Here is a 21711-nt window from a genome sequence, read left to right as displayed (position 1 = left end):
TAATAACTCTGTCTTACATTCCATTTTGTCTGATTGTAATAAGACTCTCCTAGCTTTCTCATTTGGTGTGTTTAATACTAATAACTCTGTCATAAATTCCATTTGGTCTGATTGTAATAAGACTCTCCTAGCTTTCTCATTTGGTGTGTTTAATACTAATAACTCTGTCATAAATTCCATTTTGTCTGATTGTAATAAGACTCTCCTAGCTTTCTCATTTGGTGTGTTTAATACTAGTAACTCTGTCTTAAATTCCATTTGGTCTGATTGTAATAAGGCTCTCCTAGCTTTCTTGTACTTACTATTTGCCTGGCATATATTTTTTCATCTGTACCTTGTAAATATCATACAGTTGGAATTTCAAAACTTCCAGTCTGAAACTATAGCCAGTGGTTTCAATTTTCTTACAATTATTACTAGTATATTTGGATCTATTTCTTCCATCTAATTTTCTGTTATTTATGTCATTCTCCTTTCTTTTTGCCCTTTTGGTCCATTTGAGTTTTGTTTTTCCTCTTCTTCTTTTTCTAGTTTTGGAGTTATACTTTTTATTTCTATAATCTTTAAATTCTTGTCATTAATACATGTCTAAGTTTAAAGTTAATGTTTCCCAAGCAATGTGAGGACTTCCACTTGTCTGTTCAGCTTTATTGAGTTACACTTGACAAATAAAAATTGTATATGTTTAAGGTGTACAATGCAATGATTTGACATACATATACATTGTGAAACGATCACCAGATTCAAGTGAATTAACATAATTTGTCACTTCAGAGTTACTTTTTTGTGTGCTGAGAACACGAAAAATCTTTTCTCTTAGCAAATGTTAAGTATACCATACAGTATTATTATTAACCACAATCACCATGCTGTACATTAGATTCCCAGAACTTATCCATCAGATAATTTAAAGTTTGTATCCTTTATTTTACCATCTTCCCATTCCCTGCCCAGCCAGTCCCTGGAAATCACCATCTACTGTCTGCTTCTATGAGTTCAACTTTTTAAAGATTCCACGTATAAGTGAGGTCATACGTGAGGTCGTATTTTTCTTTCTGTGTCTGGCTTATTTCACTTAGAATAACCTCCTTTGGGTTTATCCATGTTGTTACAAATGGCAAAATTTCCTTCTTTTTTTATATTCGTATATATGTGTGTGTGTATATATATCTCTAAAATGAGATATTATATATACATATATGTATATAATGATGCTATATATACATCTATATGGAATTTATGTGGAATAATTTAGATATGCCATTATATATATGGAATCTATATATATATGTAATTTGTGGATTATTTCACATTTTCTTTATCCATTCATCTGAGAATTTCCACTTTTTAAACTTAGCTCCTCTTCCATTTCCATGTTATTAGTGACTACTATTGTCGTCTATCTAGTTATAACTTCCTCATTAGTTGTCTGAATTATTTTTATGCTTTGTTTACAGTCAATTCTGTTTCTATTTATCATAATATTTACTGATATTTGTGTTCATCATTGCATTGTGCTTTTTACTTCTTTGTTCTGGACTAAATTTCCTTAATGAAGTGTGTTTTTAGTAGGTATTTCAGTGAGTCTCTGAATGGTAAATTTTCCTTGCCTTTTTCCATAAACATCTTTACTCTCCTCTCTCTTGGAGTTTTGTTGAGTTAGGTGTTGTATTCTAGGTTGACAGTTTTTTTCGAACAATAGTATGAAAATATAATTTGATTTTCCTGTGGGATACTCTGTTGCTAATGGGAAGTCTACTGGGAATCTAGCTGTCATTTTTGTTGTTGTTGTTGTTGGCAGTTTGTTTCTTCTTTTTGTTTGCTTGGGAGATTTTCTCTTGTTTTAGCTATTCTGCAATTTTACCACAATGTGTCTAGTAGTAGATTCATTTTCATTTAGCCTCTTCAGCATTTGGGCACTTTTTCATTCTGAGGAATTACACATTCAGTTCTGGAAAAATCTTAATCATTGTCTTTTCAAATATTACCTCACCCTCATTCTCTCTTTTTTCTCTTTTTGGAGATTTTCATACCGTAGCCTTTATATCTCTTAACTACTTTCATATTTCCCATCTTTTTATTATTCTCTGCTGTATTCTGTATAATTTCTTTAGATCTAGTCCCCATTTATCTAATATTCTAAACTCTGTTTAATCTGCCACATACTTTGAGCTTCTAATTTTATTTTATTATTATTATGTTTGAGATAAGCTCTCACTCTGTCACCCAGGCTAGAGTGCAGTAGCATGATCTCAGCTCACTGGAACTTCAGCCTCCTGGGTTCAAGTGATTGTTATGCCTCAGCCTCCCAAGTAGCTGGGATTGCAGGTGTGCACCATTATGCCCAGTTAATTTTTGTAGTTTTAGTAGAGATGGGATTTTGCCATGTTGGCCAGGTTGGTCTTGAACTCATGGCCTCAAGTGATACACCCTCCTCAGCCTCCCAAAGTGCTGGAGTTACAGGTGTGAGCCACTGTGCCTGACCTTGAGCTTCTAATTTTAAGCACTATATATTTCATTCCTATAAATTTTGCTTTTAAAAAAATTTGTCCTTTTTCATACTTTTATTATAATTTTAACAAAGTTTTAATAATTTTAAATATACATATTTTTTAGTCTGTTTCAGTTCTCTTCTCTCCCAGTACTTGGAATGATAATTCTCTCATGTATTAATTACATCTGCTGGCATTCCAGTCCCTCTTGGTCCTTTATTCTTTGTGTGTGTGTGTGTGTGTGTGTGTGTGTATTGTAATACTTTATTTTTAAATAGAGTTCATTATCAGCAGATTTTTTTTTCCTTGTGGGATTTCTGTGTTCTCAGTTGGTTTAAGTGCCCCTCCAAGAAATAGCTTACACGTGGTTTCAAGAAAGTTCAATATTTCTTGCTATTGGTTACAACAGAGAGGACAGAGCTAGCAGCCACTGAGAGACAAATCCCAAGTGAGTGAGGACAAAATGAATGGACCAAGGACCTAGAGAAGGTGAGAAGCTAAAGGATGAGGAGTCCAGGTATAATATAACTTTATAAAAAGGAAGAGGAATGTGTCTTTCTTTTCAATAGAAGGAAAGGTAAAACTGTGATGAAAATCAGAAAATTTTGAGTAAAAAACTTGAGAGAGGCCCAAAAAATGATTTATTCTTCTTAGAAATGACAAGAGATGAGTTGTCTTTGCAGGTAAGGCACTCAGATAGTTATGTGTCTGAGGAGACTAATGCTGTTAGAAGTGCCGTAGGGCAACAGGAATAGTTAGCAGAAAGGATTGTCAAGAAGAAGTGAGGGCCCAGCCAGGATTTAGAGAAAATGGATTTGTGGGATACAATCTATGTGCTTTGGTGATTTTTCCCACACTACTTGGCAGCTATGGATAGAGGGAAGATAAGTATGGGTTTGCCAGATTCATTGATTGACAATCCAGCCATAGGAGGCAGCTTGGGAGTGAGCAATTCTAAGATTCCTGCAAAAGCCCTATTTAAATCATTTCTAATGGATTCCAGGTTGGGTAAGGGGCAAAAGAAGCCAGAAGGACTCTGATGAATGAGGAGACAAGAGAAGAATCTAGAAAATGGAGACTCAGTGAAGGTGAGGACAGATCGACAGGAATGAGAGGGCTGTGGGGTAAGAAGTGAAGGAAGTGAGGTCAGGAAAGGGGATTTTCCAGCTTGAGGTCTTGGCCATGAAATAGTTCTCAGTGCCGAGCATACCAGTAATTATTTGTGGCTCAGTTATTTCCTAGATCCTTGCTATCTGGAGGAAAAGTTAGTGGCTCTGAGCTGCAGTATGGAGTCTCTCAGCTTCAACTTTCTATTGTAAAACGTGAGAATGTCAGCCTTGCAGAACTATTATCCTACTTTAAAAAAAGATACACATTAGGTGCTCAGCAATTTAAAAAATCTCTGGGGATTGTGTCTAAAATTATCATATTCTAAAGCCATGAGGGGGTCTATCAAGGCATAATATTTTAATATCACTTGACTTTGAGCCCCATTTCTTCAAACGCTTACCCATGATTCCTGGAACCTTTGCTTTCTGGTTGAAGTCTTGGTTTAGCATGTGCAGCAAATAACACAGAACACAGCCACTCCCTGAGAGCATCTCCACCTCCCCTCTCCTCTCCTGTGACTTAACGTTTTCCTCAGTGAGCTGGCTGCCACCTCTGCAGCTGCCCTTTGAAGCATTTCTCCAGAGTGGTGACCGTCATTAGCTGTGCTGCGGCTTGGCTGTTCTCCCTGCCAACTGTGGTTGTGTCTGCCCTCCCTTTCCATAGGACATGCTGGCAGGCTTGGTGCTTTACCAAATCACAGCGGCCTTTGTGGGTCTCTGTCGGCATTCCTTTTCTTTTGCTTTCTTTGTCTAGGTTGTTTCTAGAAGGGAGCAGAACTTGGTTGCTGAGTCATCACTGGCTGTGATGTGGGAAGTCAGAACAGTTCTTTACCTTTTCTTGTTTATTTGTGATCTCTTCCCTCCAGAATGCTGAAAGTGTTTTGAAGGAGAAGATTCATAGGAAGAAACAAACAAATTTAACTGGGATAATAGATTGGGATGGGACACACTTCCAGTCCAATCTTGCTGTCCATTTGGTGGTAGGGAGGGGTCAGTTCACTGTGCTGTTTCATTGGGACTTACTTTGGCATCCTCATACTGAGTTAAGTGTAGAGAATGCAGTGATGGGATTGCATTAGCCTTCAAAGAGGTGCTTACTTGTGACTGGCCTACTTAGAAAAAATGGAGTGGAAAAAAAAAGGAGTGTTTTGATGCAGAAAGAAAAATAAGGTAGTAGAAGGTAGAAATAGAGAACCATAGTGAAGGACCAAGCAGATGGACTGTATCAGCTCTAAAATGTCCCTGGACTGTGTTCTTCCTGGCCATGTCCTGGATTTTCCATTCTTGCTGACATTTCCAAGTCATAAATCAAGGGGAAATACTCGAAGAGCCTGATGATTTTGTTGAAATATGAGCAGCCAGGACACCCTCTGGGTGGAGTAGGACTTGCAGGTGCTGGAGGTGGGCGGGCAGGACATGAGTTGAACAGCAGGCAGGGATATTGGGCAGGGGTGGCCATTGCCTATGGTGTCCAAAATTTCACCTTTTTAAAAGAAACTTTGGGATTTTGGCCTATGAAGGACAACACAGTGAGTCATTTCTGCTGGGCTGGGATGGGAAATTACTGGTTTTTGGTCTTATGATTCTGAAAGTCTGCAGATGTACAACCATAAGTCTTTTTTATTCTCCTTTACTCTGCCTTTTAAAAAGTTTACAGTTAACAAAACCCTCCCTATTCTGCCGCAGGTAGATCAAATCCTTTTTCTCTCATTTGACCCCATTATGGTCTTGAGAACTAGCTAGACACATTTCAGATTAAGAAGCTGTGTCTTGCCCAAATTCCTGTCCTCATGACAGGTTTTCCCCAAATCTAGGACTAATTCCTGATCAACTGCTTTACATATTCACATCAGCGGTGGCTTCAGTTCTGTGCATATTCTAACACTTGACATAGATGTTTATCTCACGGACTTTCGTTCTGGAGTCCTTTAAGGACTATTCTTAATTGCTTGATGCCATAGGCTGCGGGTTGTGACTGTGAGAGAGGTACTGTGCTAATCTCTAGACATACATGATTTTGTTTACATTTTATACCCCTGTGAAGTAGGTATTATTATTCTCATTTTGTGGCATAATAAAATGAGGTTTACTAGTGTTACATAAAGTGACAAGAAGTTGGTAGTGGGTGAGCTAGGATTTGAACCCAGGTCTATCCTACCTCTAAGCCTAAGTGCCTAACTAGTCTGCTGGAGACTCAGTCTGGAGTCCATGCCCCTGTCACCCCTAGATTCTATGTGACGTTTTGTACATGTTTTTCTGGAAGAGGGATCCTGGTCTATATCAGATTTTCAAAGGGCTACGTTCCCAACAAAGCTAAGAACACTGTACTCAACTATTAGAGTTGGTGGATCAGTTAGGATGCTCTTGGTTGCAAACAAAGCAGAACTGAACTCAAACTGGCTGTGTCAGTGTTCATGTACAGTTTAATCAGGATTCCTGCTCTGTTGCTCTGTAACAGTCCTGGCTTCATCCTCCTCCATGTATAGGCTTTGTCCTCAGGCTTCCCTTATTGATAGCAAAATGCCTGCAACAGTTCCGGGTCCAATGTCTTAATACACAGGTCCAAAAGAAGAGCATTTCTCTTCTCTCTACTGTCCAACAAAACTTGTGGGCTTCATTGCTGGCCATGGGGCCAAGTGAGATCCTGTGCCCCTGTCTTGAGCAGTCACGGGAACTGGGGGATGCCGTGCATGGATTGGCTGCAGCCTGTGTTCCTTGTACATTCCTGAATCCATCACAGTCCTAACGAGGATAAGATTACACTGAGTGCCTTAGGCCACTGCAGTGGGGAATAGGGTCATTTTTACCCCATTGACATGGCTGATTGCTAATGGTCAGGGGAGAGGTGAAGTGGATGACGGGCAGGCATCCAACAATACTCAAAATAGTTAGTATTCTTCCCGTGGCATCTCAAAGATTTTGCAACAGTCTCCATATCTTAATGGGACAAGACGAAAGCAAATTCAGCTTCTAGGAGGATGCTTTTTGGCATTTCATTGTTCTCTTTGATTTGAAGAGTTTAATATGCTGCCTTTTCCCCATCCCCAATCAGAGTCTATTTAGTGAGGCAAGATGTCCCTACCAACGAGGAGATATTTCCTTTAGATGCAGTTCTAATTAGAACTGCTGCTTCTGAGAAACACTTTCACGGCCTGAGTTATAAACTCCTTTGTTATATTTTCCTCTTGTTTAAGAATGTATAGTCTCAGAATCCAAGGGTGGGTGGAAAGAGGAAGAGCAATTGAAAATGAGAATGTGAAAGAAGACAGAAGTCTTTTTTATGAGAACTTAAGCAGAGTGATGACTGCATGTGTCTGAAAATATAATTATCCTCTTTTGTTTGCTTGATAGAGTTTTGATAGATAGAATCTTGACAGCTCTGTTATGAAACGTTAAAATGTAATTTAGGTTAAAAATCTTAATTATCTTAAATTATAGTCTGAAGTCATGTTCTAGACTTTGATCCTTTTATCATGTGTGACACAGTAGAGGCTGCAGGTGCAGCTAATCCAGCTGCTGTGTTTGCATAAAAGTGAAAAAAGTGGTTGATTGACTCACTGGACACCCCTGGAGGGGATATATGTGCGCATAGAAGGAAACCAGTGGGATTTGCCTTCTGCCCGGCAATCCCTAGGTGATGCTGTTAACTTTAGAGCAGAGGAGCATTGTGGGTACTTATATTCATTAGAGAATAAAGCCCAAGTTCCTTAGTGCAACATTCAGGCCCTTAAGGACATGGTCATAAACTACCCTCTCAACTCAGGGAGACATATGTGCAGTGAAGAGGGTGTGGGCCTCAGAGTCAGACACTAGACTCCTAACTCCCCCCACTGATTTGCTAAGCAAACCAGGATTTGCTATTTAAGATCTCTAAGCTTCAGTTTCTTCCATTTACCATAAATGCAAAGAAGACACACTGACCTTCCTTGTGCAGTCGAATCACCTCATCACTCCTCTGTACTCTCCCAGGTATCTGCTTCCTCTCTCTTCCTCTCTCTCTTTCTTACATTGTTATTTTTATTTCATGTGGCCTCTCTCTTTCTTTCTCTCTCTCCCCCACCAATCAAGGAGATGGAATGTTCATGAGGCACATGGACTGCATGTCCTCCCCTCCCTTCATATCCTAGTCTTAGTAGAGCGATTGGTCACATGATTAAGTGCTAGATACAACTTTGCTAAAATGAGTGCTCAACAACATCCTTCATCATCCATTTGGCCTTCTTAGCAAATGTCAATTAAAAAATGAAATACCGAAGTGAGTCAGAAGGAGAGCGGGCTGGTTGAGGTGAGACATAGCTTTGTAGAGTGGGTGCTGGAGTTTGACCCAATGGGTTTAAGTTCTGGCTAAATGATGACCTTGGGCAAGTTACCATTCTGGGCTCAGTTTCCTCTGTAAGATAGGGATAATAATAGACCCTCTTTAGAGGGTTGCTATGAGAAAAAAAATGAGATAATAAAAAATATACTTAGGAGAATGAGCACTTAATTAACATGACCTATTGTTCCCCTAGAAGATTAGTTCTGCCAGGTAAGAACTTGACGGTACACTCATGAAATCTGATGCAAGTCTTATTCTTTCATGAGATGAAAACTGAGCAAGAGCCGAGAAATCCTTTTATATCTTTCTCCCCACTTTGTCCAAGGTGGGGAATAAGATACGTAGGACTATAGGATATTTCCTGCAGACAACCTGAGCATTACTGAGGGAGGAGAGGGAGTGTGTGAATCTTGTGTCCTGGCCTGACCACATGGCTGCCTATTTCACCATGTCAGGGGGCTGCCAGCCTCTGAGGTATTGTCCCTTTTGACATCTTCAGAAGCCACCTATCATGAAGACTAAATTCTACATCTGTCTTCTCTAGAAAACAGAGTCAAAAATCAACATATATTAGGCACTTATTGCATAGCTATTATGACATAGATAATCTCATTTAATTCACACAACAATCTCCTAAATTAGTTGCTATCATTATCTCAACCTCACAGAGGAGGAGACTGAAGAACAAAGCAGTCAAGTACACTGCCCAGGGTATACTGGTTAGAAATGGTAGAGGCAGAATTCGCATCCACTTCTGGCCCTGCTGCTCTTCTGCTCATGATATCTGTGCCCCAGGGTTCTAGATGGGACCATGCATCCATGACACCCACAAGGCTGTCCATTCCTACATGGTGCTCTTCTCCTCTGACCTCCTAGTGAATGGTGATAAAGGTTAATGACTATTTGGACTTTAATGTCTGTGGCTATTGTTTCAAAGGGAGAATCATGATTTAAAAGAGGCTTAGGAAGGCTTAATGAATTTAGTTGTCAGAAATATGACTCTCCTAAGGCTTGGGGTGACTTGAAAGAGAACTCAACACAAGTCCATCAGCTTGATACAATGTCCTGCTTAGGGCTTGCAGGAGTCCAGTGTAAAGGCAAATAAAAGACCCAGGTGCAAAAATGGGTTGGCATGCACTTCCTTTTTTCCATCAGATGGGGCATCCTTACTCCCGGTCTTTCCAGATGCTCTTCCCACTCTCAACGGCTCCTGGCTCAGAAACCCTGTGCACCTGGAAGAAAGTGAAAACCAGTTTTTCAATAAACACATTACACAGACTTATTGTGAACCCCGGGTAGAATCTAGCACTGGAGGGAGAAGAGAACTTGGTTTTATTACTCTACAGAGCACTTGAACTGTACTTTTTTGAAGAAACACCAGTGGTGTTCTGAGGTATCTCTTGTGCCCAGGAAGCTCATGGGAGCATTCACGGCCTCAGTTAGGGGAAATCTCCAGAGAATATTTCTCTCGTTTGAAATAGACATTCTAACTTATGCTTAGAGGATCCTTTACACAATATTCTTTTGGGAGCCTGGTTGTTTAACATCTGCTTTGGGGCAGGAGTATTTTTCTAGAAAAATACTTTATTTCTTTCTTATTAACAGTTGTCTACCCTACAAAGTTGCCATGTGCAAACAGGATGGGTGTTAATAAGGCTGCAAAAGTTATTGTGGAAATCCATCTGGCCTCAGGCCTCTGTATACGGCATGCTAAGACACAGAGAAGAATTACTCAGCCTGGGTGCCAGCTGAGATGCTCTACCCAGCTCTGCTCTGCCTTTTTGGAAGCTTTCTTTGTTTCCTTACTTTTGACATGTGGGATTGTAAATTTGAGAGCTTCCTGAGATGTCAGCCATGAGAAGCCAGATTCTGTGTAATGCTACCTATGTAGTCTTCCAGACTTGAAAATAAACAGACATATAAGTATTTGAAAGGCCAAACAAGGAAAACTATGAGCCAAAGAAAGACTGAAACAAGATGTGACAAGTCTCATGTAAATTATTCATAATTCTGTTCTGATTCATAGTGGAGTTAAAATAACCTGTAAGCCCAACACTGCAGCTGGTTAAGAGAGCACTGGTGTGTTTGTTTCCTTCAGTGAGGGCAGGCTGAGTGGAGGCCTGTGGCCGGGAGATCCCTGCAGATAAAAAAATGACTCTTCAAGGTCAAATGGCCTGTTGGCTGAGGGTCTCAAAGATTTGGTAATCAGAGTTGGAGTATAACCAAGGAAGAGGCTGAGGAAAATCTGGATAGACCTTTCTGGGGATGGTGGCCCCTTCTCTGCCTTTGCCCCACCCATTGCAGATTGCCTCTGGAAAATGAAGTTCCCACAGCTCTGTTTTTTCTTCAGAGTAGGATTGATGAACTATCTACCTTAAAATTACCTACACCACTTATTAAAATGCACACTTCAGGCCCTATCCCATGAAATCAGGAACTTTGTCCATGCAGCTGAGAAATCTGCTCTTCTAGAAAATCCCCCAGATAATTCTTGGTATTAAAAGTTCGAAAATCATTGCTAAAGCCTAATAGGCAAATACTTTCTTGGACTCCAGCATAATCTAAGTTTTTCTTTAATTCAGGGAGAGAAGGATCTGTTATGATCCAGATTGGACATAAATGGGCAAGAATTTGATGCATCCCAGCATACTTACTCAGTGGTTCAGAAAATGAATTAGCAAGTGTTTAAGCACTTTTGTCATAGGAGAGGAGCTCAATGATGTTTGTTTTGCTTGTTAATTTGTTGTAATGTCACCAGGGAGAGACACTCCGGCCATGTGGCAGGTTCTTGTCCTTAAAGAACTTCTGCTCTGTAAAATCCTGTGAAGTAACATAGAATTAAGTACTAAATTACCTGGTAGAAAGTTAAATACTAGGTAAAAACCAAAGTCTGGCATAATCAGGAGAAGCTTCATGGAGGAGATGGGCTGTAAGCTGGATTGTGAAGAATTGGTAGGGTGGGGACCTTGAGAAAGAGGAGAGGAAGTTCCTGGCAAGAGGAAAATGATGTCCAGAGGCCTCAGGTGGGTGTGGGCTTGGGGACCGATGCTGCACCCGGAAGAGCAAGGTGGCTAGTGTGGAGGGGTGATGGGAAGTGGGAAAGGTAGGTTAGATAACGATGGACCTTAGAAACCAGGCAGAGAAATTCAGATAAGAAAAGGGAGCTACTGAAGCTATTGAAGGCTGTGGGGTAGCAAGGATCCCACTGCTCCATAGTCCCAGTCCCCTCAGGGCCAGAGGAGTGTCCGACGCTGAGTGCCACTTGCTGCTTGAGGGAAAGTGCTGAGACATCAGACACATCTGGGGAGATTCAGTGTTGGAGGTGGGTGGCCAGGGGCAGATGGGGCAACAGAGGACAGGCGATTCTGGGGTTGCTGGGCCCTGGCTGGCAGGGGAAAGGGGCAGCAAGTCAGCCCGGGGTGGCTGGAGCCAGATACGGAGTTGAGTCAAGGTCACGGGCTGTGGAATCTACAGTGGAGAGGGCCAGAGCTTCACAGGCAGGGCAGGAGGCCAAAGCAGACACTGAAGCTAGCAAGTAAGGAAAGACTTGGCACTGTGGAGTCTGAGGAATTAGTCTGATTATCCATGGTGAAACAAGGCTCATGGGATATGCTCTTTGGAAATTCCAATAAAAAATCAGTGCCAGGCATTAAAGGACCATCTCCCATTGCATAGACAAGGAGCTGTGGGTTATACTCAGGACTGGTTTCCCCACATGGCAGGCTAGCCTGGCCATTCCACACTCTGCCCAGAGCTGCAGTGTGAAGAGGCATTAGACGGTACATGTTGATTTCCAGGAAGTTACACTGCCCTACTTTATGGTGATACTCATTAGTCTGCAAACCTGTATGCTGAAGAAATCCATGTCATAGAAGGAGAGGATTTTTAAATATTAAAGAGGGTTTTTAGGTTACAGCTCAAGGATGGTACAGAGAAACCTTGTATCCTGTGCCAACTCTGATTGTTTGGTGGTGATTGTGTGGAGTGCTGGGGCTAGCCTGTGTTCTGCAGGAAATAGTGTACTGATTGGTTAATGATATGTGCCATGGATGTGTGTGTGTGTGGAGTGGGAGGAGGCAAGTGAACGAGTGGATGATGGCACCAGTACCACCTATTTACCATGTCTGATTTGATCCCTACCTCCTGATCTCACAGGTGAGGAATCGGAAGCCCATAGATATTAAATGTGTTACGGTGGCCATAGGACTCAGGGGTAGATCGGGGAGAAAGGCTGAGACTCCTGCTCTAGTGTTTTTTTTTTTTTCCTTTGGATCACACAGCCTTCCAACCCTCCCACTCACCATGGGGCTGTCACACTGACTTCATTTTCCCAGTCCCACCCTTGGCTTCTGCAAGACTTTGCATTAGGAAGTTGGCCACAGAACTAATTTGCACAATGGCTAAACTTGTTTCACATGTGATCAGGACTCTTGGGGGAAGGATTCTAGGAAAAGAAATTGCAGATTGATTCATAATTCCCGAGAGCTGGAAAATGCCATTAGGTAGGGGGATGGCAAGAGTTGACTGAGAGAGAGAGGGAGGAAGATTACTGTGGCAAGATATCATAAGGGAAGCAGCAGTAGATTGTCACTACTTTTACAGAATTGAAGATGCACAAATTGAAGTTGGAGATTGTGGCTGCACAAAATACAGAGTGGGAAAGAGAGAGCCTAATGTTTATTGAACAGTGCTGGGAGAGGTAACGTGGGTTTTGGAAGGCATATGGACAATGGGGTCACCCAAAGCCTGACTCTGCTGAAACAAAGTAGGCCCACAATAAATGTTAGCCAAAAAAGCCAGCTGTGCTTTCAGCGTTTCATCCTCCCAACTCCACCTTGAGAGTGGATATGATTAGCCCGATCTTTACTAAAATAGGAAGTGACTGCGGTCTCAGAATGGCTAACAAACTCATCCAGGTATGCAAGTGGCTGATCACATTACAGATTCCAAATCCCATTCTCTTTTCCCTGGTAGCAAGAATGTCTCCTGAGCGTACCTCCTATTTAAGAGAACGAAAAGAGTTTTCTCTTTCTGCTTATTACCTTGCTCTTGGGTGGAAAACAACCAGCTTCTAGTCTATGGCACAGGAATGTAACTTTATTCTGAATTCCTAGAGTAGAAATTAGCTCTGTTTGTTGTTCTTGAGTTGTATGCATGTTTTATTGAGGAATTAACTTCATAACTAAAGAGTATGATTGGAACTTTTATAATTGCACCTGTTACTTCTATTATTGAACTTCTCTCCCTCCCCTGTTTTATTGCTAAAAGAATCAGTGATAAATTATTTGTTTGGAGAAATGTGCAGCCTGCTGAGTCCAGACTGCCCTCATATGCTTTTGGTATCTTGAGACATAAAATGTTGTTATTTGAATCTGTTTAAAGGAATTTCCAGCACATGCCCAGGCAGGGCCTCAGGGTGGGCGGAGCTCAGGTCGACTGCTGGCTCCCGCAGGCTAATCACAGGGCAACGTGGTTCCCATCTTACTACCAGCTTCAGAAATTAAACCTACACTTCTGGGGCCTGGTAGAAAACCACTGACTCTTCTGCCAAGCAGGAGCTGTGCCCTCAGGGACCATCTGCAGAGATAGTATGGCCAATTATGGGCATTCAAAGCAAGCCAACTGGTTTAAGCCATCTTTCCCTGCCAGTGTTGGCTGCTGGCAACAAACTCAGAATCTGGAGGATGCTGGGAGAAGATCATCCCTGAGGCCTCTCTTCACTCTCACAACTGCACTATCTCTAATTTAATGTAGTCTGAGAGTCTCACAACCACACCATGAGCCATGGAGCATCCATCAATCTCATTGAACACATGAGGAGACCAGGACCCAGTCTCCTTGATCCTTACAATGAAATGGAAACCCAGCTTTTACATTTCTTTAGAAATAATTATTTAAATGAAAAAAATTACATTATGCTGCTTCTTTCCGAAGAGAGATCATTATAACACAAGTGAAAAAAAAAGAAATTTTTAATACTTCTCTGCTTCCTTTTTAGGAGGGGAAGACAGCAAAATTATGACAACCAAAAAAACTTAACTAAATGATGTTTCAACAGCTCCTACTGTCTTGCTTAAAAGACTTTGCAAGTGTTACATATTTTTGCTTTTAAAACACTGAATCTAAAAGTCTTTGCTATTATGATTTTTAAAATTCTTATATACATATTTATTGGGAAATAAGCTCACAGTAAAGAGCTTAGAAATTGCTATGAAAGTAGAAAACAAATGCCATCCTAAAGTAAAATTCAGAAATAACTATTTACTTTCCTACACTTCTTCAGGTTTTTCTTTTCTATGCCTACCTATTTTTTTTTAAACAAAATTAAGATTTTGCTGCATACAGTTTGGAGTCCTATATTTTTTTCTACTGGAGATTATATCATCCTATTTTTGTAATATTAAGATTCAAATATATTATTATTTTTTGAACTGCAAACAAAAATTGTATTATATATAGTATATAACATGTTTTAGATAGATAGATATTATTGAATAATTAAATCAAATTAACATTTCTATCACCTCACACACTTATTATTTTTGTGTGGTGAAAACTCTTGAAATCTACTCTCTGAGCAACTCTCAATTATACAATGCATTATTATTAATAATAGTCACTATGCTGTATCAAATATATTATTTTTAATGGCGGTTTAATATTTTACCATTCCTTTCTTGAAACATTTTCTTCTTGGCTGCTGGGACATTTCTGTCTTGGTTCTCCTCCTTAGAATCTTCTAAGTCTTTTTTGCAGAATCTCTTCATCTCTCCCCAGCCTCTAATAGCAGGAGGTGCCTCAGAACTCAATCCTAAGGCCTCAGACCTCTCCTCTTCCTTCTCTATCTGTATTCACTTGCCAGGAGTGCCCATCAAGCACCATGGCCCCAAATACCATCCACCCATCCCCATCAACTCCTAGATTCTATCTCCAGCCTCACCTTCCCCCCGAATACTGCCTATTTGACATCTGCACTGAGATGATCAATGACATACTAAACTTACTATGTCTTAAGCTAAACTTCTAATGAACCTGCACTCCAGGTTCCCCTTCTCAGCAAATGGCAACTTCATCCTAGACCTCAAACCTCCAGGCCTCAAACCTCATCTGAGGTCTTCTCTGACTCTTTTCTCCTACATCACACACTCAGTCCTTCACAAAACCTGCCAGTCTTGCCCTTTGAGTCGTTCCAGAATCAGATGCGATTCCCATCTCACCTCACCTTCCCTGCAGCCGCACTGGCCCAAGCCATCTTCATCTCTTGGTTGGATAATTTCAGGAGCCCCCTGATGGGTCTTCGCCTGGATTCCATCCTGGTCCCATGACAGTTTATACTCAACCCAGTAACCAAATAATGTTATGGATCTGCTCAAACCCTCAAAGGCATTGCAATGTCACTGCCAGTAAGTGCCTCTATCTCCCATTGCTGCCTCTATCCCACACCCCTCTGGCCCTTATCCACTCTGCTCCGGCCACATCGGTGTCCAGCTTCCTCTCCCTTTGGAACTTTACTTTGCTGTGTCCTGACCTGATATGTTCTGTCCCCAAATGCCTGCCTATCTTGTTCCCTCCTTGCTTCAGGTTCCTGTTCAAATACCATCTTACCTGTGAAACTCTCTACATAGTCTTTATAAAGAGCAGTCTCTCTACCCAATATTCCTTTCCCTGCAATCTTACCTATTTTAATTTTTCTGCATCTTGCTTTTTCTGTGTGGCATATGTATTCATTTCCTAGGGCTGCCATAACCATGTACCACAAAGTGGGTGGCCTCAAACAACAGAAATTTATTCTCACCCTGTTCTGGAGGTCAGAAGTCCAGAATGAAAATGTCAGCAGTGTTGGTTCCTTCTGAGGGTTCAGAGGGAGAATGTGTTCCACATCTCTCTCCTAGCTTCTTGTAAATGGCTCACAAACCTTGGCATTCCATAGCTTGTGGATGTATCACTCCAGTGTCTGCCTCCATCTTCACATGGCCATGTTCCCTCTGTGTCTCTCTTTTAGAAGAATACCAGCCATACTGAAGTAAGAGCTATTCTACTCTAGCATGACCAATTTAATCAATAACTAGTTACATCCACATTAATCTTATTTCCAAATAAGTTAACTTTCTGAGATCCTGGGGGTTGGACTTCAACACATCATTTTTGAAGGATCCATTCAACCTGTAACAGCATACAAAGTATTTACTGGTTGATTTTTTTAGTACCTGTCTTTACCCACAAAAACATAAGCTATTTCTGTTCACTGATGTATCCTCCATGACTAGAATACTTGGTACAGAGTAAGCATTCAATAAATACTTTTTAAATGAATGAATAACTATGGAAATCCCATTTTCTAATCTTTTCTAAACACCTTGCTAATGTAAATACTGGTATAGTGAAAGTTTTTATGCATAATTATTCACCTGCATCTTCCCTATCATCCCTGCATGAATAGGGAAATCCTATTCATTCAGATGTTGCTCAAATGGAATTTTTGGTCACTTGAAGGAAAGGGTGACCTGGTTCATGTTTGCTAACTGTTTGTTAAGCAGATTAAGAGTGGAGTCAGTTTTAGCGGGCAGTAACTCATATCCTAAAGATTATGTGTGGTTATATAACCTTTTTTCCTGTTTAAGAATTGGTTTGCCTTTTTCCCAAGTTTTTGCATAACTTCATAGTTATATTTAATGGCCAGTATAAGAAAGTCTTATTTCATGATTTGTTATGATTGGGCATTTAGTTTGTTTCTGATTTGGGAGTATTATAAATAATGCTGTAATGTCTATTTTCAAATATGTATTTTTTTCCCCTCACATCAGTATTTTCTCTTTAGTGTAAACTCTTAGGAATCAAAGACTCTCAAAATGTCCAAGCGATTAAATATCTTTATGCTGTTTGATACATATACTTCCCTCATTTGAATCACATGGGCCAAAGGGTATATCCATACATTTTTTTAAAAGACATTTTACTTACACCTTCATCTTTTAAGAAAAATGGCCCCCCAACTCTTTTTGCCAGTATTGTTATAATCATTAATTGGTTCATGTTCATTCTTTCTTAGGGAATGGAGCTTCCTGTTAACTGGGTACCACCTGCAGGACCTGGGCCAGGCTCAAAGCTGAAGGCAACTCTGTGTGGGCTGGCTATAAGGGAGTCAATCACCCTTGGGAGGTTGGCAGAGACTGTGCCCATTAAATCCCTCTATATCGTGCAGTGCTAAATGACCCAGTCAAATCCTCTATTTAGAAGAATATATATCAGATGATTAAAGAGAAAGCTGAAGACTCAGCTTTAGGCTGTTGTTTTTCTGGAGCAATAGTGAGCAAATATCACTGGTCATTTATGATGCTGGCTGCACATTTTAATGGGTAAACCAATGTCCTTGAATACCTATGCTGCTGATGAATAATGCCTCCTTTTGCTGGCCTTTCCCATGGTTCTTTGAAATAAACTTTTATGTTGGTTAACGATTTGTGCATATTACTTCCTTTTAACCCTGAAGGAATGACTAGTAGAGCCAGTACAATAGTGCTTTACAGAAGGGAGTACCCCTTGATAATCCTGCCGGTGGTAATGCCTATAAGCAGCTGGGTCCCAAATTCACCAATTCTGAGAGTTGTCACTAAAACCTTTTTTTTTTTTTTTTTTGGTGGGGGGGGGTCAGGTTCAATATGATGTTGATTTTTTTGGTTATTAGTTAGAAGAATTGAGTACTTAAATGGTCCTTGCTTATTTTAAACCAAGTTCACTAACAGAGAAACTGGCCTCTGGAAAATTGGCCTTTAGTGTTGAGTGCTTAGTAATGTTTTTCATTCACTGGGGGAATTCATCTCATGTTGACTTCAAATTATTCAACAATGAAATCATAGATTTACTGTAGACACAATAGTCCTCAAGCTTATAGAATTTGGGAGCTCCTATTCTCTACTTGAGCCTATCATTTTGTTTCTGTCATTCGCATATGTACAAGTCATGGCTAACTTGATTGCTTTGGTGTTTTCCCAGGTAATACTGACTCCAATCCAGAAGATAGTCATCAGTTAAGTAAATAAAACAGGAACAGAACATTGGTACTTACAGTAGGCATTATTTTAAGATAAACCCCAATGAGTCATACCCTTGTATAATCTCCTCCCCTTGAGTGTTGTTGGAGCTAATGAGTTGCATTTAGTCAACAGAATACGGCAAAGATGGTGGGATTGTCACCCCCGTGGTTTTGTTATTGCTATGTAAACTGCCATTATAACATACTGGAAGGATTGATTCTCTTTTTGACCTTGAAGTAGTGAGGTACCACATGGCAAGAAACTGTGGGCAGCCTCCTGAGTCTGAGAGTGGCCCCTGGCTGAAAGCCAGCAAGAAAAGAGGAACCTCAGTCCTCCAGCTTCAAGGAAGTGAACTCTTTGAAATCCCAAACTCCAGACTCCAGAAAAGAATGCAGCTGTGTCAACACCTAGATTGCAGCCTTGTGAGACCCTGAGCAGGGTACCCAGTTAGGCTGTGCCTCAACTCCTCACCTATAGAAACTGAGATGATAAATGGGTGTTGTTTTAAAAACAACACTAAAAACACTAAACTGGTGATGTGTTATGAAATGACAGATATTTAATACAGTTTCTGTATTCAGGGTGGAGTGTAAGAGAGTGTGTTTAAATCTCAGCTTTACTCCTTATTAGTTGTACAACCGTGGCAAATTACTTAACCCTTCTGAATCTGTTACCTTTATGGTAAAATAGGAATAAAAATTATACCTATTTTAGGATGATGAAGAGGGAATGAAATGGTACACGTGAGTCACTTAACGTGGTACCTGACACATAGTAACTTCTCAATACATGTTTTTCATTGTCATCAGAGGTTGGACATTTTAAATTCCGTAATTCTAAATGTTTTCATTATTTTTTCCAGGTAGCTCATGTTTTGAAGATTTTCATTTATCATATTACCTGAATTATTTATTAAGTAATCATTTTCATTTCCCCATCTTTTTTCTTTTCTTTTCTTTTCTTTTTTTTGAGATGGTATCTCGCTTTGTCACCCAGGCTGGAGCGCAGTGGTGCAATCTTGGCTCCTGAGTATCTGACAATGCAGGTACATGACACCATGCCCAGATAAATTTTTTGTGTTTTTTAGTAGAGACAGGGTTTCACCATGTTGCCCAGGCTGGTCTTGAACTCTTGACCTCAAGTGATCTGCCTGCCTTGGCCTCCCAAAGTGCTGTGATTACAGGCGTGAGCCACTACACCCAGCCCTCCCATCTATTTCTAATTCATGACCTAGCTTCTGATTAGCTTGGGGTATTCTTAATAGATTAACTGTAATTCATGTAGTTCGGCTAAAAGCGGACATTTAGTGTTATAGTTAGTAGAATTTCCCTTAACTTTTGAAGCATAAGGAATGAATTGTTGAACTTTGCCAGACTACCATTTGGAACCACAATATTAGCTCACTGATGGTAAACAGGCATTGGGTGACTTTCTGCAGCTAAGCAAAGCAATCATGATTTGCCTTTATATGCCAGCATATTTGCACAGGTATTGCTGGATGGGTGAGAATGGCTGAAAAGAAAATTGTTAGTTCAACTGAAGGAAGGAAGTGCCCAGAAAGAAAAAGAAGATAAAATATTAACATTTAGGTACTTAATGGCTAGGAATTAACTTATGAATCACAAAAGTTTTAGGAATTGTTGTGTAATATCAGTATTTAAATTATGGCAAAATGAATAAATATGCTTCATTTATATTGTGTTTATATTAAAATGCTCTTACATTTTGTGTATAATAAAATAAGAGCATTTTAATCTAAAATTATAATGTTCGAAGTATGATTGCTATTCTTTCATTAGTGCTTTATTTCCTCTTTGTATATTATCTAAAATACTGCATTTTGTTATATTATTAATATCAAGGCCTAATGTATTCAGTTTCTAGATGAACACTTTTCAAGTTGATTACAGACTTGATAGGGAATTACATTTATTTAATAGAAGTTTCTTTTGTACAATCTTAGCTAAAATTCTGAGAAACAAGACAAAGCTATAAGGAACCAGTTCATCTGCTGTAAAAGTACATTGAAACATTTTAAAGTGCAAAAAAACAAAATACCGTTTAAGAAGTATGTCTGAAAAGTTAATGTTAAATAAATTAGATTTTCCAGGTTATACTCTGTATATGCCCTAAAAAAGTTCCACAGTACAACACACAGAAAACATACACATACTCACATAACAGATACATAATACATAAAACACCCACAGTGCACACATGCAAAACACAAATGGCAACCCCTATAAGCATATTAAGGTCTCTGAGAAGTCCTACAATAGAGACCTACTGAACTTTGTTTAATCATGTGCTTCTCCAATCGATCTCAGAATCCTTCCTCCACCATCACAGGTAACCCTGATTCCTGATGACTTTGTGTTCCTTGAAACATACTTTATGAATGACGGCTCTATGAGATTTTTCCAAGGAAAACCATTACATAGGATAAGTATAAGATGCCCTCAACATTTATAGGTGAAAAACAGATACTACCATTAAAATAACTCATATATCAGAAACAAAACAACACTTCCAAATTATGTAAAGAACATTGAGGATTCTTGCAGGGACTGAAAATCTTTATTTCCTTCTGGAGTCCAGGTTCTTTCTTTTGGTGTTATGTACAGATAAAGCCGGGTCTATCTGCAGGTAATCACAGTGCTGCTGTTCTCTGTTCACGTTGGTAGAGAGATGTGGTTGGGAAGTAAAAGGTGGTCATCTTCCTGCAAAATGAGTCATTAACCCAAGGGTGAAAGCTGTGTCTCCCCTACAAGTTCTATCAGCATCCTTTGACTTGACAGCACAATTGGGAGCCTTATCCTTTCTGCATTCCTGACACAGAGAACCAAAGGCCACTCCTCAACTTGCACCCCTCTCTCTGTATATTCCATAAAGAATTAAAAAGGAATATATTTCCACACTTTAAGACTGTACGGTGGGGCATTTGGAGGGTGCTTACTCTGACAATTTAAAGGATTTTATCTTCATAAGGAAACTGACACTTGCTGTCAGGATGCCAGACCACCATTCTATAGAAGCTTTTCTCTTTTTTTATGATCGATATGGTTTGGCTCTGTGTCTCCACCCAAATCTCATGTTGGATTGTAATCCCCATATGTCAGGGGATGCTCGTGGTGGGAGGTAATTGGATCATGGGGGTGGATTTCCTCTTTGCTGTTTTTGTGATAGTGAGTGAGTTCTCATGACATCTGATGGTTTAAAAGTGTGTGACACTTCCCCCTTCGCTCTCTCTGTCTCTCCTGCTCTGTCATGGTAAGATGTGCTTGCTTCCCCTTCGTCTTCCACCATGATTGTAAGTTTCCTGAGGCCTCCCAACTATGCTTCCTGTCCAGCATGTGGAACTGTGAGTCAATTAAACCTCTTTTCTGCATAAATTTCCCAGTCTCAGGTAGTTCTGTATAGCAATGTGAGAACGGACTAATACAGAAAATTTGTATCAGGAGGAGAATTGCATGAATCCAGGAGGCAGAGGTTGCAGTGAGCTGAGATCGCGCCATTGCACTCCAGCCTGAGCAACAGGAGTGAAACTCCATCTCAGAAAAAAAAAAAAAAAAAAAAAAAAAAAAAAAAGAAAGAAAGAAAGAAAGAAAGAAAGAAAGAAAGAAAGAAAGAAAGAAAGAAAGAAAGAAAGAGAAAGAAAGAAAGAAAGAAAGAAAGAAAAGAAAGCCCGATTTTCTGGCAAGAAATTCAAGCTTGCTGCAAAAATGTGCATAAGTAATGAGGAGCTGAATGTTAATAGC

General features: G+C 40.0%; 1 long non-coding RNA gene across 1 annotated transcript in view; it reads left to right on the top strand.

The window, feature by feature from the left end:
- The window catches only part of LOC139364291 (uncharacterized), a 74069-nt gene extending 56595 nt beyond the window's left edge, over positions 1-17474 (top strand). The window contains exon 5 of the long non-coding RNA XR_011625885.1: positions 16969-17474. This is a non-coding gene — a long non-coding RNA (uncharacterized lncRNA). The remainder of the gene's footprint in view (positions 1-16968) is intronic.
- The last annotated feature ends 4237 nt before the right edge of the window (positions 17475-21711 follow it).

Source organism: Macaca nemestrina, chromosome 7 (assembly GCF_043159975.1).
Source record: "Macaca nemestrina isolate mMacNem1 chromosome 7, mMacNem.hap1, whole genome shotgun sequence".
Classification (NCBI taxonomy): domain Eukaryota; kingdom Metazoa; phylum Chordata; class Mammalia; order Primates; family Cercopithecidae; genus Macaca; species Macaca nemestrina.
This window is presented reverse-complemented; position numbering and strand designations above follow the sequence as displayed.